Source organism: Schistocerca nitens, chromosome 2, assembly GCF_023898315.1.
Source record: "Schistocerca nitens isolate TAMUIC-IGC-003100 chromosome 2, iqSchNite1.1, whole genome shotgun sequence".
Taxonomy (NCBI): Eukaryota; Metazoa; Arthropoda; class Insecta; order Orthoptera; family Acrididae; genus Schistocerca; species Schistocerca nitens.
Window position 1 is genome coordinate 72678859 of NC_064615.1, and position 14858 is coordinate 72693716.

The following is a 14858-nucleotide window of genomic DNA, read 5'->3' on the forward strand; positions in this document are numbered from 1 at the left end:
TATCCTGTTGGAAAACACCCCCTGGAATGCTGATCATGAATGGCAACACAACGGATTGAATCACCAGACTGACGTACAAATTTGCAGTCTAGTTGTGTGGAATAACCACGAAAGTGCTCTTGCTTCCATATGAAGTCGCACCCCAACTATAACTTTAGGTGCAGGTCCGGTATGTCTAGCACGCACGCAGGTCGGTTCCAGGTCCCCAACGAGCCTCCTTGTAACTAACACACAGTTACCACTGGCGCTGAGGCAGATCCAGCCTTCATCAGAAAACACAACAGCCCTCCACTCTGTCCAACGATCTCTCGGTTGACACCACTGAATTCACAAATGGGGGTGGTTTGGGGTCAGTGGAGTGCATGCTGCAGGGCGTCTGGCCCAGAGCGTCCTCGGAATAATCGATTGGTAACAGTTCGTTGTTTCTCAGTGGCACCGACTGCTGCTCAGATTGTTGCTGCAGATGTAGTACGATGCGCCACAGCCACACGTCGAACTCGATGGTCTTCCCTCTCAGTAGTTCCACGTCTCCATCCGGAGACCGGTCATCTTGTGACGGTAAATTTTCGTCACCATCACTGCCAGCAATCATGTACAGTGGCTACATTCCTGCCAAGTCTTTCTGCAATATCCCAGAAGGAACGTCCATCTTCTCGTAGTTTCTAGCGCCACTCTTATACGACTGGCACGATATTCGAATACATATCGTCTTTCAGATTTAGAAACACGTGTACCGACTTTCGTATATGTCGCACAACTCCTTGGTGTTGCGAATTATTTTTCCAGCAGTGTAAGTGACATATCGCGTAATACAATTTTTTTCTTTCAACAGGAATGTGTATTCTTCAGTTGAAACTTCCGGGCTGAGAGGCCGTGGTCGATGTATAAAATTTTCACCTAACGTTTCGTCTCCAGCTGCGGGAGACATCTTCTGAGGTCGTCCGGCTACTGCCACTGAGGCTCCAGGTACTCTCGCATTTATAGAGTGCATAGAGGGCACCACCATTCGTCACGTGATCCCGACGGTATTCCTATCTTTGGAAGGCGTCATCATTCTCGATTAAGAGTAATCGATTGTCATTCTGCTGGCGAAACGTCGATATTCACATGTTGTCTAACTTTAAAACTTCCTGTTTTCTATTAAAATTGTTATTGTGTTTGTGAATCTCTATTGTTTCTCTACACATGCGCGCATGATAATGGGATTTTCGTGTCAGAACGCTTGTCTCATTAAATTTAATTTCATGGTTCCCATCTCGAAAAACATGCTGAGCTACGGCCGATTTTTCGATCTGTTCTAAGCGACAATTTCTTTTATGTTCGACTAAGCGCGTGTTTACACTTCTTTTTGTTGTTCCAATATATACTTGTCCACAACTGCATGGAATTTTGTATACACCAGGTGTTGCTAGGGGGTGTCGGGCGTCTTTTGCAGTTCTTAAATATTCCTTAATCTTCTTGGTGGGTCTGAAGATTGTTTCCATCCAATACTTGACCAGAACTTTCTCGATACGGTCTGCGACTTTATTAATGAACGGTAGGAAAACTTTTCCAGTAGGTGACCGTTGTTGCTCTGGACTTCTGGCTTCTTTTCTTCTTTGATGGAGGGCTCGATCAGTTTCCTTTCTGGTATTTCCGTTTTTCATGAAGGCTAACCGTAAGTGATTTAGTTCGTCTTGTAAGTAAACCGGCTCGCAGATTTTGTTGACTCTGTCCACCAAGGTTTTCATGACACCTCTTTTTTGCCTAGGATGATGATTTGATTCTTTGTGGAGGTATCGATCCGTATGAGTGTTCTTGCTATTTACCTTGTGGCCCAGCGCCCCATCCACCCGTTTAATTACCGACACATCCAGGAAACTGAGTTGACTGTCGCTCTCTTTCTCCAACGTAAACTGTATTTTCGGGTTAATACTGTTCAGATGCACCGTGACGAATGGTGGTATCCTCTATGCGCTCTATAAATGCGTGAGTACCTGGAGCCTCAGTGGTAGTAGCCGGACGACCTCAGAAGATGTCTCCCGCAGATGGAGACAAAACGTTAGGTGAAAATTTTATACATCGACCACGGCCTCTCAGCCCGGAAGTTTCAACTGAGGACAACACCGGCCGCGAAAGCCTGCATTGTAGGAATTTGTATTGTCTGCATTTACAGTAAATTAACGCTCTTGTCTAATTTGTTAGTAATCATAACCTCAAAAACGTATCAAATAAATTATAAATTTTATAAGAATATATCTCGTTTTGTCTGTTAATCGCTTCAGTTCTTAAAGATTACTGGTAAAACCTGTAGCATATCAAGCCCATAAATTAAAAAAAGAATCAGAAAGCTGAGTGTAAAGTTATTTTTTTAATGAAACTTTCTGGTAGATTGAAACTGCGTGCGGGACCAAGACTCAAACTCGGGACTTTTGACTTTCGCGGGCAAATGTTCTGCCAACTGAGCCACCCAAGCAAGATGCAGGAGACGTTCACCTCACAGCTTTACTTCCACCAATACCTCATCTCCTACCTTAATCGAAGTTGGAGTAGGAGTGAAGTATTGGCGAGTGTACAACTGTGAGGACGGGTCAGGAGCCGTACTTGTGTAGCTCAGTCGGCAGATCACTTGCCCGCGAAAACCAAAGGTCCCGAGTTCGAGTCTCGATCTGACACGTAATTTTCATATGCACAGAAAGTTACATATCAGCGCACTTATCGCTGCAGGCTGTTGCTAAGCCATGTTTCCATAATGTCATTTCTTCCACGAGTGCTAGCCCAGCAACTTTTACGGGAGAACTTCTGTTAAGTTTGGAAGGCAGGAGATGAGGTAATGGCAGAACTAAAGCTGTTATGCGAGTTGGAAGTCATGCTTGGGAAGCTCAGTGGGCGTGACGTCACCAGCTTCAGAAACTGGTAGTGGCAGAGCGATACTCTTTAAAGAGGGCATCATAGCACAGGACACCACCTACCTAACATCGGCACGCGGAATGGCTGTAACAGTACTTATCAACATCTACATGCCGTCACGCACCGACGCACGAAGAGAACGATCGCGCTTCTTCACAGGAGAAATAGCTCCGCTCTTTTTAGGGCGGCATGGTCATTCTACATCTGTAGCGGTGACTTCATATTCTGTCCTGGTGCCGAAAATCAGTTGGCACGTTACAACCCGTGTCCAGAATTGAGAACATTGGTACGAGATCTACAATTGGCAGATTCGTGGGACACGTCCATGGAGACCGAACCGGATATACATTCGTAACTAACCACTTCGCCAGTCGCATCGATAGCGTCTACGTCACACGCCGCCTCTGACCTGACATCCATTATGCAAACCTGTGGACTGTGACCTTCACTGACCACACGGTATATATCTGCACGGTCGCCTTCCAAAGACAGCAGGCGAGGCAAAGCCGCGGCTTATGGTTCAAAGGGTCTGAGCACTATGGGACTCAACTGCTGAGGTCATAAGTCCCCTAGAACTTAGAACTACTTAAACCTAACCAACCTAAGGACAACACACACATCCATACCCGAGGCAGGATTCGAACCTGCGACCGTAGCGGTGGCGCGGTTCCAGACTGTAGCGCCAGAACCTCTCGGCCACCAGCGGCCGGCCGGCGGCTTATGGAAACTGAATGTGGCCCATCTTAAAACCCCAGAATGTCACCAAGTTATTTGAAGAAGTCTGGCAGTTTTGTGAAGAGCATCGACAGATATTGCCCTACGATATTACGTTGGTGGTTGGAATGTACTAAACCGTCGATACGGCATGCATTGATTGCGTTAAGGCGCGAACATTCGCAGTGGAGAGGGTTGACTTTAAACTTCTGTTTCACGATATTACGAGAAAGTACCAACCAGGACCCCCTCTCCTGAACGACAGGTTGTGGTACAAAGAGCCAAGGAAAAAGTCTCATCTGGAAGGAGTAGCAGCCCACGTGAGGACACTAGATCGAGCCGCAGGGCAATGCCATCGATGCACATGTCATTAATGAATGTAAGAGGCGATATAATAAACAAAAGCGGCGATACAAGGCCCTAATACACACCACTAACACGTCTGGCGACACAAAATGACACGGCAAATGCTGTCGTTGACCATTATATCCGATTATACATCGAAGACGAACACGAGACGGCGGCCCTACATGATGTTACTCCACGCTCTTTGGGAAGCTCGATCAAGAGACAGAAGCTATACTGCCGGAGGAAACTAACGAGTATGAAGTGATGGAGGAAACAGGCAAGGAGGCGCTCAATTAGTCGCCGGGACGGGCGGAATACCCTTAGAGTTTCGTCGGACCTTTCAACACTTTTCCCGACATGTCACTTTCGGCTGCCTTTGTAGAGTCATCCCAATACCTAAACTTTCAGATGGCATACGTCTCAGAGATTACCACCCCTTACACTAATTAACGATGATTTTAAGTTATTTGCAGGACTGCTGGCAGTACGACTTACAAGAATACTGCATCTCGCGGTATCGCTTGACCAGATATCCCTCGGCGGCGACAGCAACGTCCAAACGGCTCTCGGCGAATACCGTGATTCAGTCACACTGGCGAAGGTATGTCGACTACGCGGAGCTCTTATATCGATGAATTTCGATCGAACCTCTGGCAGGGTCAGCCAATCGTAAAGGGAACACATTAGATCTAATGGTAACAAACAGACCTGCCACCTGACCTCTTTGAAGATGTGCACATTTAAACAGGTATCATTGACCATGACGTAGTTGCAGCAACATTGATTACCTATATACAAAGGGCAACTAAAAGAAGTACAAAGATTTATATGCTTCCAGAATTCTGGAAACATCCCCTAGGCAGTGGCTAAGCCATATCTCCGCAATATCCTTTCTTTCAGGAATACTAGTTCTGTAAGGTTCGCAGGAGAGCTTCTGCAAAGTTTGGAAGGTAGGAGACGAGGTACTGGCAGAAGTAAAGCTGTGAGTACGGGGCGTGATTCGTGCTTGAGTAGCTCAGATGGTAGAGCACTTGCCCGCGAAAGGCAAAGGTCCCGAGTTCGAGTCTCGGTTCGGCACACAGTTTTAATCTGCCAGGAAGTTTCTAGATTTTTATGTTCAGTAAAGTACATAAAGAGGCAATAGTCTCATATCTCAATGAGAAACTTGAAATTTTATCACGGGCTATGAGCATCAGAGAAAAAGTAACTCAAGTTTAGAAGAATTGTTAAGCATGCACTGGAGAGATACCTTCACTATAGAGCAGTTTATGATGGGAGGGGCTCTCCTTGGTATACAGGCCCTGTACAGAAACAGAGACTACAGGGCAATGGGTGTAAAACATAAAATAGGACTACAGATAGAGAGATGCTAAATGAAACAATAAATGAAACATATTTGACTGTCAAGAGGGCAATGCTTGAACTGTTTGACGACTGCCAAAGCTAGTGCCTAGAAGCTCATGGACGAGATGTGAACTGAAATTGAGGATAGCAAAAGAGAAGCAGAAATGCTTAATTTTGTTTTCAGATGTTCTTTTCGAAAGAACTCGGGACTATCGCCCTAATTTAAATGTCACACCACTGCCAAGACGTGTGAAATAAATATTAATGTCAGTGGTGATGAGAAGCAGATGAAATCCTTAAAACTGAACAAAGCTCCAGGACCTGATCTTATCCCTGTCAGACTGTATTGCGAATATATTGAAGATCCATCAAAGAAAAACTGTGCGCACTGGACGGAAGAAATCCACAATTATCTACGAGAATTGCAGGAAAAGTGATTCTTAAAACTACTGTCCAGTATCCTTGTCATATATTTATTTTAGAACCGTGGAACATATTCAGAGCTCAAATATAATTAGACATCTCGAACAGAATGACCTCCTCCATGCCAGTGTTATCTGTTAGTATTCCTGGAGCTTTCTCGAAATTAAATAACTCTGATTTAACACTGAATTGGTCATCAATTACACAAATAGATCTGAGAAAAAATGATGAGAAAGGTCTGAACGATAGCGAGTTAAACGATCGAAATATGAATACAGTTATCAGCACTGAATGAGAAGCAGATTTTTATTTAATTTTATTTTCGAATGAATGTATAAAATTTATGTCATAAATTGACAAATAAATGAGCTACCAAATTGCTAAATTTCATATTCGCATCGCTCTCGACTCTATCCAGCTGCCTCTTCTCTCTTAGACGTTCTTGGCTGGCTCTGAGCACTATGGGACTCAACTGCTGTGGTCATAAGTCCCCTAGAACTTAGAACTACTTAAACCTAACTAACCTAAGGACAGCACACAACACCCAGCCATCACGAGGCAGAGAAAATCCCTGACCCCGCCGGGAATCGAACCCGGGCGTGGGAAGCGAGAACGCTACCGCACGACCACGAGATGCGGGCTCAGACGTTCTTCCTTCGTTCTCAAGTAGCTGGCCATCGATTCCATACATGAACACTGTCGTCCTTTCAATCGTTGGCTGGTGAAATACTGTTAATCTTCCTCAATAGTAATGATATTTCAAGAATTAGCATGCGCTTTTCCAAAAAAAACGAACAACGTTTCGAACAAAATCTGTTTCTTTTCGCTTATTAACATCTGATGATACCCCGTAATGTTATTTGCAGTCACCTAATTTTGGTATCTAGTTTTTTCAGCTCTTGTACCAGAATTTGTCGTTTTTTTCCAATTAATAATCACTCCCCGTACCGCTAGTGTGTTACTCTGATGCACAGTTAAAATTAATTTATACATCCGCGAACTGTAAAAGAAGACCTTAGACGAAACTTCCTGGCAGATTAAAACTGTGTGCCGGACCGAGACTCGAACTCGGGACCTTTGCCTTTCGAAGGGCGTGAGTCGTGCTTGGGTAGCTCAGTTGGTAGAGCACTTGCCCGCGAAAGGCAAAGTGCCCGAGTTCGAGTCACGGTCCGGCACACAGTTTTAATCTGCCAGGAAGTTTCATATCAGCGCACACTCCGCTGCAGAGTGAGAAGCTCATTCTGGAAACATCCCCTAGGCCGTGGCTAAGCCATGTCTCCGCAATATCCTTTCTTTCGGGAGTGCTAGTTCTGCAAGGTTCGCAGGAGAGCTTCTGTAAAGTTTGGAAGGTAGGAGAGGAGGTACTGGTAGAAGTAAAGCTGTGAGGACGGGGTGTGAGTCGTGCTTGGGTAGCTCAGTTGGTAGCCCGCGAAAGGCAAAGGTCCCGAGTCTCGGTCCGGCACACAGTTTTAATCTGCCAGGAAGTTTCATATCAGCGCATACTCCGCTGCAGAGTGAAAATCTCATTCTGAAGACCTTAGACGTTTGTTTATTTGATAGATGGCAGTTTGTCTGAAGTTATTTCATGGGAGTAATACCCGAAAAAATAAATTTTCACACGTGAACAACTGCAGATATGCCCTTGTTACGGCTGCTGCCTTCCCTCGAAAGTGACAGACTAATGTGATGGTCAGGGCTATTTTGTAATAAAGGAACACCTCGGGCCGCTCTGACTGCTGTCCACCTGTCTTGGAGTCACTGACCTGTCACTAAAGCGATTGTCACTTGAAAATTCATTCGGTTAAGGAGACTATCTACATTGGCTAATGAATAAATTTGTCATGCGGAAGTAATAATTTGAGAATCTGATGGTTTTTCCAATTTTCACGGTCCAGTGGCACCTCCTTCCCCTTATCCAACTGATCTAAGATTTCACGCAGCTCATTTCTACATGAAATGGAACCAAACTAGGTGGTGATGAGGGGGGAGGACGGTAGCCTCGGAAAAGTTATATAAAAAAAGGAAGTGCCAAATAAGAGCCACTATAGTGTACCCATTTCTGGTAGTGTTTTTTCCACTAGCTTTCTATCTTGCGATGTGAACTTCGTGGCATCTTCTGGCGTCTTCTCTAACATTGACTATCCCACTACATCTACAAATTCGCGTCTAGAGAACTATTTGAAAAAGTTTTGAAGATGGATTTAACTACATAAACAAATTTCTATGCGCTCTGGGGCTACGACAGCATCTCATTTACGTTGTTTGCTCAAGACCATAATTTCTCAGAATATTCGAAACACAGACTTCAGGCTGTGAATAGACTCAGACACAATACATCTATCACCCTAGTCATCAGCCGCTGTTCATCTGAGGTCTCTTGCAAACTTTTCAAGCATTATGGCATTTAGCTATACCCATCCATGTCACTCTAGCAGGTTTTCTAATGTCACCTACCCACTTCCTATTAGGGCGACATCTCATTATCTTCATATCTCTTGGTTCCTAGAAAGTAACTTCCTTTGTCCCTCTGCTATCGATTCGCCTCGGTACATGTCTTTCCCCACTTTTTTCTGCTGTTCATGTTCGCTTCATGCTTTATCAGTTCATTTAATTTTGAGCGTTTTCCTGGAGGTCCAGTTTATCAATAACCCATTTCCATTCGCTGTTGCACTGCAGATGAACTGCAGGTAAACGTTTTCGGGTACTTCTTCCTTAATTCCACCTTGTTTTTTGATACCAGTAGGTCTTTTGTTGAAGAAAGTTTTTTTCGGCTATACACGTCTAAGTCTAATGTTTCCTGTAGTTGTGACGTCTAAACGTAGTTTATAGACTATGGTATTTAGAATACCGCCTTCTACAAAATACATTTGCCGGCCGGTGTGGCCGAGCGGCTCTAGGCGCTACAGTCTGGAACCGCGCGATCGCTACAGTCGCAGGTTCGAATCCTGCCTCGGGCAGGACGTCCTTAGGTTAGTTAGGTTTAAGTAGTTCTACGTTCTAGGGGACTTATGACCTCAGAAGTGAAGTCCCATAGTGCTCAGAACCATTTGAACCAAAATACATTTATCTTCCCTTTTCGACTCCCAGACATATTTCAACAGCAACATGCCATCTTTTGAGTTTTTCGGTTTATTTTTGAATAAAAGACAGCGCTGGTTTTGCTACCTGTCTTTGTTAGTATTTTAGAACATCTTGTAATGTCAACTTCAAAGTAATGACATAGAGAAACAGTAAAATCTGCACTTTTTTTAAATAAAAGAAGACTTTAGAAGTTGGTACACAGATGCCGAATAGTAAAAAGTAAAGAAAAACATTTGTGTTTTTCAGCAAGTGCAGATATAAAAAACCTTTTCAAACGTTGATAGAAATAAAATTATAAGCTTCCGAATTCAACAAAATGATGATCTTATCTTCATATATTGAGCCAACAGTTCCAACAACTGCAGTGGAAGCTCAATTTGAGAAGCTTATGGTAGAAGGTACTAAGCTACGTGACTATGCACATTGTGACATACCAATCAGCTTTAGAGTTGTTTTCAGGCAGTTCCTCGCGGTTATATGCTTGATGCCTGGCGTGGTTCTAAATTTTCTACTTCACTGCTACCATTCTGAAACATAAGCAACAAAATTTCTATTTCAGCATTTAGCGTTTCTGCAAATCAATCCACATTTATTATAAAAAAAGGATAAGAATGTGACGTTAATACAAACAAATCAGAGATGAAGTTCTAGCAGCTCATGACTTTCACTACACGAAGAAATTAAATCAAAGTTCACGTGTGTCCAACGTATTGATCCCAGACTGTTTTGAACCGAAACAGCAGTTAATTTGGAGTGACCTTTGGAGGACAGAGACGGGTCTGAGGAAGATCAGTTCAAAATATTTTTAACGTTGTTCTCCTTATTGAAACGTTGCCTCTGTCAGGGACAAATTCGGCAATGTGACTGAAAATTACAGATAAAAGAGTTGTTGTAAGAAACGTCTTGCAGTTTATGACATCCATGACCGGCATTAATACCGAAAACACAACGCTATCATGCCTACCTGTAGACGAATGTATATACAGAATCGCAACAGTCGCTTGCTGAGTATGTGGGCGTTATTTCAGCCGAGCTAAGAGATTTGGTTCAAATGGCTCTGAGCACTATGCGACTTAACTTCTGAGGTCATCAGTCGCCTAGAACTGAGAACTAATTAAACCTAACTAACCTAAGGACATCACACACATCCATGCCCGAGGCAGGATTCGAACCTGCGACCGTAGCAGTCGCGCGGTTCCGGACTGAAGCGCCTAGAAACGCTCGGCCACTGCGGCCGGCCCGTAATGATCGCTTGGAAACTGTTTGAGACGGACTAGAATTCACTGAAAGCAGTAATTCGTTTCGGGTGTGAAATGGATTGTCATTGGCATGGTGTGACGCACGTCTCTGGACTATTTCGGTTAAAATCTTCTTACGAGCACTGCTCCTGCTCCTTGTTACATGACACGGACCGTCCACGTTCATACACAAACAAATAAGGCAACTTCATTCACGGTGTGGTCACAGACACGTCCAAACAGGATGACTCGTTATTGTCATGCTGTAAGTGTGCTATTTCAATGGAGTGACAAATATGTTGTAATGAGCTTAATTTGAAATAGTTTCTTTCATACGAGAAAGATGTATTGAGTAAGGTAGAGAAATTTATGCTGTTTTTATTGATTTGGAAAAAACTTTTGATAGAGTACAACGGAACAAGCTGATGGATATTTTGAAGAGGAAAGCAGTAGATTGGAAGAGAGACGACTAGTACAGAACCTATATTTACAACAGAAAGTAGGAGTAAGGATTGAAAATGAAATGTGTGAAGGAAGCAGCATTGGAAGGGGAGCTAGACAAGGTTGTTGCCTGTCCCTTTTATTGTTCAACTTATACCTGCAAGAGATTATTGTGAAAGGCTTATACGGTAAAAGGGGAGTGAGTATTGGTGGAAAGAGAATAGAATGTATACGATTTGCTGATGATATGGTATTAGGGGTAGAAAGTGGACGACCTGTAAAGAAAATGCTAAAAGATTTGAATAATGCTTGTGTGAAATGCGGTTTGAGAAACAATGCAGCAAAAACAAAAATGGTATGGAGAGGATAAGCTATTATTAGCCAAGTAAGAGCATTTGAATATCTTGGAAGTATGATTAATGAAGGCCTTAGATGCCATCACGAGGTGAAAACTCGCATTGTTATAGCTAAGGAGGCATTCAATAGAAAGAGGAGATTATTAAGTGCCAAACTAGATAAAGTCCTGAGGAATGTTTAGTCTAGTATGTGGCACTCTGTGGGTCAGAAACATAGACACTGAGACGAGAGGATGAGAAAAGACTAGAACAATCTGGTGGATGTGAAGAAAAATGGAGAGGATAAGCTGGATGGAAAGAGAAAGTAACGAAACAGTGTTGAAAAGTGTGAGTGAGACGAGAAGACAGTTGCAGGTTATAAGAGAAAGGAAGAACAACTGGATGCGACTTTCGTTGAGGTGGGGGTGCCTGCTAACAGACACTTTTGAAGGTCTAGTTTGTGGGAGGAGATTGAGAGGGAGGAAGAGATACAATGTGATAGGAGACGTAAAGGGTAGCGGAAATTACGCGGGCCTGAAGAGGATGGCAGAAGACAGGAGAGCATGAAGAGAGACCACGTGAAAACCGGTCTTTGGGCAGAGTACTGATGATGGTGGTGATCCTTACCTAGGAAAATAGAGAGTACCAGTTTCAGTGTGTCACTGTATTAATCAAGTGTCAGGAACGGTATGACCAGCCGCTGCGGAAAGTCTAACGGCGAGTAGTGCACGGTGCGGGTAGGCTGCTGCAGAAGAACTCGTTTTGCCTGAGCCTGCTCACTGCACCGTAAAGGACGCTTAGGCCACTCGCAAAGCCAATGACCAGACGGACTTGTGTGTCTGTGCTTAGAGCTGCTCGACACTCGACAGACGTGCCGCGTGTCCCAGGGAGGCTTTTGTTGCAGAGGAGAAAGTCCCCGCCATGACGGCCTCACCGAAGAATGGAGAGGAGCCCGGTCGAGCTTTCACCTTTCTCTCGGCAACAATCATGAGGATCACATGCGTGACGCAGCATCCGACACAAAGCAGGAGGAGTACCGAAGTTCAAGCTCGAAATTCAATGTAAAATGTTGAGCATCAATGTGATTCATCCCACACGTTTTCATATTCATCACAGAGGAATGTAAAATACTGGATGCAACCACATTCCGCTGTAGACTTATTTCTTGGGGCATGCTACTAATCATTAATACTAACTAGAATATTACTACCGTTGGCTAATACTCAATGAACTCTTGTGCTGGATTCCACAAAGCTGCTAGCATCATTTTCCGACTGTCCCTGATAGTCTTCAGTTACTGATAAGGTCTGTCCTGTTCCGTAAGAGAACCGATGTTTGTACCTACAGTATATGTCGATGTACGAGGGGGCTTCAAACAATAAGTTACACATCACTATGGCAGGATATATAGCTTTTATTGAATGCTGCATTATACTTCATAGTGACACAGATATGTGATGCCGTTTTGCAGCATAGTCACCAAGTCTTTGTAAGCGACGGTCGGAACATTCTACCAATCGTTCAAATCCTCGATGATAGAAATCAGCTCCTTGGTCATGGATCTATTCGAGAACTGCTGTGTGAACGCCCTCATCGTCAGAAAATCTCCTCAAATGTTCTTTCAGTTTGCCGAAAATATGGAAATCATATGGTCAAGATGAGTACCTCCCGATCAGCATCACCCACCACCCACGTCTGCGCAGCCTTGATCAAATTGTTGGCATCAGTTCATTACGGCGAGATGCGATAGTGCATTTGGTCCGTATGACGCCAGAATTTCACATAGAATCTGAGTGAAACGTGGACCTTTCGCCCACAAGAATCGCACAATCCCGCGCATTCACAGTTTCACTGTTTCCAGTTTCCGCGCCATTTCATTCGCACACTCTGATGCACCTGTTATCCGTACCGCACCAGAAATGCCTGTGCGTGAAACCCAGAACATGTACTCTCTTCTGACAATGTTTCTCTGCTGTGCAGTGATCTTAGCGTGGGACGACACGTGCAACTCACTTTTTGAAGACCCTACGTATGATAGGCAGACACGAAGATCTAGACTCTCACTTTTCCACACGGTCCAGTCACATTAACGTGACCATCGGCTATATTCGACGTCAACGTCCCATAACCACTCACAGATGGCAGATGGCAGCACTAGCAGTGGAGAGTATAGAATGTGTGTCTGGGCAACACCGACTCAAAGCAAGGCCTCGGCGCTTGTTGGTGACGTCACGTCAGCTAGGCACGGCGAACGCCAGGTCTGTTGCAGGCAGAAACGCCTGGGCGTGCTTATCACTATAAATCTCTTATTTTTGGACAAAATGTTTGGTATTGTTTTGGGTTCTGCAGTTTTATTTAGATGAAAGATTTTATTACTACGGTAAAGCTACAAATGAAGATCATAGTTCTGTATTACTGAATCCTGTCGAAACAAACATAGATCAATATGAGAAGACGCTTTGCCCCATTGCAAGCTTCGGAAATTTTACATTCAAGTAACTATATTTACTTGACCCATTTTGTTATCGAAACTTACCCCAACCCCCTTACAATGAACTCGTTTCTTTTATTTATTTATTTATTTTCGTTTGACATCGTCACTGGAAATGTGAACTAATCTACACGTGTAAATGTCCAACTGTTGCCAGTCATTAGATTACAGTCGTTTTCAACGAAAGGAATCCAAGCAGGAAACAAAACAGCTTCATACATCGAAAATACTTTTTTAAACATGCACATTAGAAATAAATATTCCCCTCTTGCAACTGAAAGGAGAAACTTTATAAGATAAAAAAAAATTTATTTGATAAAGCAAGTATCTTTCTTTTGCCTCTTCTTCTGTCCCCCCACCCCCTCCCCCAACGTGTACAATCGCATGATATTTCATTAACATTCAGTGCTCCTCACCCCATAGTCAACCAAGATACCTAAAGAAGAGCACCAATATGTTCACAGTTTCTTGTAAAAGCAACCCAGTACAAACGTAACTTCCTCAGATTTACAAATAAGGTAAAGAAGCACGAATTCTGTTGCTGAGGAATATGAAATTGTTTTTGTATGTCAATCCTTAAAACAAGTGGAAATTTAAGTTCAGGAGTACACTATTTGTTAAGAAGTGTAATGAATTGCACAATTAATTGATTGCAGAAATCTCTCAGAACAATGTGTGTTGGTCAACTACCGCCAATAGTTTCACACTTTACTATATCAGGGAGGGAGACACCACCATTATGAGCATGCCTGCAACAGACCTGGCGTTCGCCGTGCCTAGCTGACGTGACGTCACGAACAAGCGCCGAGGCCTTCCTTTGAATCGGTGTTGGTCTGGGGGACCCAGACAACAGAGCAGTCGTTGTCACGATGCAGAAACGGAACGATTTATCTGACCTCCAGAAGAACAAGATCATTGGCCATTGGGGAAAGGGTGGAAGCATTTCCGATATGGCAAGTTTGTAAACTGTGCGAGTATCGCCGTGGTTACGGTAAACCGCGCATGCCAAAATGGCCTTATCCAAAACCGACGCCGAAGCAACTGCGATGCACCACGGGCCAAAAGATGACAAGGGTGAACGATGGCTACCGAGGTGTATACGGGCGAATAGTCCTACCACTGTTGAGCAGCTGACTGCCCTGAACAAACGGACTACCAACAGTGTCTCCTCAACGACCGATCAGCGAACGCTGCTAGGTATGGACCTCCGTAGCAGGCGCCTAGGTTGATGCACCCATGCTGACTGCTGTTCGTTGGCGGTGAAGGGCGGAATTTGCACGCCAGTAGCGCAACCGAACGTCCACCGAGTAGCGAAAGGTGGCGTTTTCAGATGAATCATGTTCTATCCTCCATTGTCGTGAAAAGACTGAAACCAAACACCTTGCAACAATCGTCGGAAGGGCCCATGCCGGAAGAGGGAGCGTTATGGTTTGGGGAATGTTTGCGTGGCATTCTCTGTGTGATCTCGTCGTTCTGGAAGGCACACTGGATCAGCACAAGTACAAGTATGCATTTATCCTTGGGGATCATGTCCACGCCTACACGCAGAATGTT

The 14858-nt window shown here is 44.1% G+C and overlaps 1 protein-coding gene across 1 annotated transcript in view; it reads right to left on the minus strand.

Moving 5' to 3' along the window:
• The window catches only part of LOC126234839 (protein artichoke), a 360491-nt gene that overhangs the window by 308165 nt on the left and 37468 nt on the right, over positions 1-14858 (minus strand). Inside the window, exon 2 of the mRNA XM_049943581.1 lies at positions 9234-9326. The gene's annotated coding sequence lies outside the window, so the exon portion shown is untranslated. The remainder of the gene's footprint in view (positions 1-9233; positions 9327-14858) is intronic.